We start from the raw sequence: 3,759 nt of genomic DNA, 5'->3' as shown, positions 1-3,759 counted from the left end.
TTTGACTGACCAAAAGTTCTTGTTGCTGTCCATTAAAGGGTTAAGTAAACCATTCTTAAAGGATAATCACAAATCTTTCTACAGAATTTAAAATGTTCCATTACTATATGTACTCAAATATACATGTTAAAATACAATCAAATCACTCAAATCTGAAAACAAAAACTGAACTTTACTTTAGCTCCTTCAAAAGAGAAACAAAGTTCAGCCTCAAAAAAGAGAGATAGGTGTTTTTAGAGGTCTTGGTGGGATTTACATAAAATTTATTTATTTATTTTCTGGCCATGCTGCGGGGCATGTGGGTTTTAGTTCCCCAACCAGGGATGGAACCCATGCCCCCTGCAGTGGAAGCTCAGAGTCTTAACCACTGGACCACCAGGGAAGTCCCTAGATAAAATTTAAATAAAGCAGTGTTTTCATAGGTTCAAAGAAAAGTAAGGCAATGAGTAAAGAGTTAACAGGCCTGGAACAGGCACACGAAAAAATGCTCATCATCGCTAATTATTAGAGAAATGCAAATCAAAACTACAATGAGGTACCAGCTCACACTGGTCAGAATGGCCATCATTAAAAAGTCTACAAATAAATGCTGGAGAGGGTGTGGAGGAAAGGGAACTCTCCTACACTGTTGGTGGGAATATAAGTTGGTACAGCTACTATGGAAAACAGTATGGAGGTTCCTCAAAAAAACTAAAAACAGAGTTGCCATATGATCCAGCAATCCCATTCCTGGGCATATACCCAGACAGAACTTTAATTTGAAAAGATACATGCACCCCTATTTTCATAGCAACACTATTCACAATAGCCAAGACATGGAAACAACCTAAATGTCCATCAACAGATGAATGGATAAAGAAGATGTGGTGTGTGTGTGTGTATAGATATAGATATAGATAGATAGATATAGTGGAATATTACTCAGCCATAAAAAAGAATGAACTAATGTCACTTGCAGCAATGTGGATGGACCTAGAGATTGTCATACTAAGCGAAGTAAGTCAGAAAGAGAAAGACAAATATCATATGATATCACTTATATGTGGAATCTAAAATACGACATAAATCAACATATCTACGAAACAGACTCACAGACATAGGCAACAGACTTGTGGTTGCCAAAGGGGGGCTTGGGAGGGAATGATTGGGAGTGTGAAATTAGCAGAGGCAAACTATTATATATCAGATGGATGGATAAACAACAAGGTCCTACTGTATATAGCTCAGGGAAGTATATTCAATATCCTTTGATAAACCATAATGCAAAAGAATATGTATATACGTGTATGTATAACTGAGTCACTATGATGTACAGCAGAAATTAGCACAGCATTGTAAATCAACTATACTTCAATAAAATTAAAAAACAAAAAGAGTTAACAGGCCTGGGTATAGAAAGGGCTCAATGCACTGTCCTTGGAGCCAGAGTTAAGATAAATACATAATGTTGTGTCCCCTCTTTGATGGAAGACCCTGATCTGAGACAATTGTACCTGGACGAGATGGCAAGGTTGTGACTTCTCTGAACATCTCAGATCCTTTTATTCTCACTGATAGGATTTCAAAGAGTCAAGTTTTTTGAGATCTATGATTTTAAAGAACAAAGTTTCTCGGGACTTCCCTGGCGGTCCAGTGGTTAAGACTCCCTGCTTCCACTGCAGGGGGCACAGGTTCAACCCTGCTTGGGGAACTAAGATCCCACATGCCCCCCAGTGTGGAAAAAGAAAGAAACAAAGAAAGAAACAAAGTTTCTCAGTACCATGCCCTTAAACTCATTAATAGAAGCAGTGTTTTACAGATTACACCATACTTAAAAGTGTATTCATGTCATTGCAAAGCTGCAAGTAAGTCTTATCCAACTTCATAGGTACTGATACAGCTCAGAATTACCCTCCTAGACGAAAGGATTATTATCTTCTTAGATGACATTAATACAATTCAATTCAGTAACTACTTATTGAATACCTACTATGTTATTATTATTTAGTTATTTAATCTTCACAACAACTTCATGCCAAAGGAACAGTCCCTATTCTCATGAAACACACACTTCAATAATGGAGACAGGCAATTAGACGAGCAATTACAATACGTATGTGTTATGAAAAGAGTAAGCACAAGGCTACATAACAGAAGTACATCCTTATGTGTTCCCCCAGCCTGACCTCAAACAAGTTCCACTTGGTCATATAGCCTTTGCATAGCACAACCTCTGTGAAAATTCTTAGAGATGTGTTTTTATGAGAAGTTAAACTTTTTTCCCACTTGGGCAGACACATGACTCCAAAGCATGGTCCTGGATGAACGTAGCATCAACAACCTGTTCCCCTACTGACGTAAATTACCTAATATGAGAAAGGGAATTTTTATTCATTAGTGTCAAACTTTTAAAAATAAAAAGGAAAATTTTTTCTAATTGTGAAAGCATTACATGTTGGTGCAGACATAGATAGTAGTGGAATAGAGATTCTAAACATAGAGAGATGTATGAAAACTTACTATCTGATAATGTGGCATTTCTGATCAGTGGTGAAACACTAGAACACAATTCAGCTGTGTTTTTTGACACTTTATGAAAAGGATGGCCTTTCCTCCAGTGTCCCATAACATGTTCCTCATTTCTTTGTGAGAGCTCACCAGAAGCACCTTTAGCATTCATATTTCTAGTGACATTCTTGTCACGATGATATGTGTATTCTCCAAGATGACAGAATATTTCTCTACTGCTCTTCTCTCTTCTTTCTGAGCCCAGCCCTCGCCAGAATCACCTATAATGTCCATATTTCTAGCATGCACCTCAAAACTCTTCCAGCCTCTATACATTGCCCACTTACAAAGTTGCTTCCACATGCTTAGCTATTTGTTAGGGCAGCGCCCCACTTCTCAGTACCAAAATTTGTCTTAGTCTGCTCAGGCTGCCATAACAAAATACCATAAACTGGCTGGCTTAAATAACAGACATTTATTTTTCATAATTCTGGAGGCAGAAGTCTGAGATCAGAGTGCCAACATGGTCAGATTCTGGCAAGAACTCTCACCCTGGTTTGCAGACAGCTGCCTTCTCACTGTATCCTCACATGGTGGAGAGAGAGAGGAAGCAAGCTCTCTGTTGTCTCCACCTTCATGACCTCATCTAACCCTAATTATCTCCCAAAGGCCCCATCTCCAGATACAGTCACATTGGGGGGTTAGTGTTTCAACATATGAGTTCTGGTGGAGGGGGCACAATTTTAAAACAAGGCTGCCATTTATAATAAAGAAGTAGTTAAGTGTATAGCAGCCAAGCGTCTGGGGATAGGCTTTCTTTTATACAAGTTACAAACCTAAGATCACCTCCAAGATATGCTTTGTGATCAACACAGCTGGAAGGGCCTTGAGGTAAGGAACAAAATACCTTGTGAATTCAGCAGAGTAGGGGATGGTAGATTTGGTTTTCATAAGTTAGGAAACTTCAAAAAGACTATTCAATAAGACTTCCAGTTGCTGAAGGCAATGGTGGCTGCCTTGGTCTATGTCTCCCAATATTTCCTTCAAAAACAATACAGAATAACAAGAACACATTTTAAAAGGCACTAAAACCACATGGTAAACACAACTTGAAGACAGAAAAATACCCAAACCTCAATATAACTCTAAGTTAAAAGAAAAAAAAAAGAAAAAAATACCAAATCCCAGCAAGGACTTGATTCAGACTTCCAAAAAATTGATTAAAAAATGGAGAAAATTACTCAAACTATGAAAATAAATGGAAGAAAAAGA

The sequence above is a fragment of the Phocoena sinus genome, chromosome X (assembly GCF_008692025.1).
Source record: "Phocoena sinus isolate mPhoSin1 chromosome X, mPhoSin1.pri, whole genome shotgun sequence".
NCBI lineage: Eukaryota > Metazoa > Chordata > Mammalia > Artiodactyla > Phocoenidae > Phocoena > Phocoena sinus.
Note: the sequence above shows the minus strand (reverse complement) of the source record.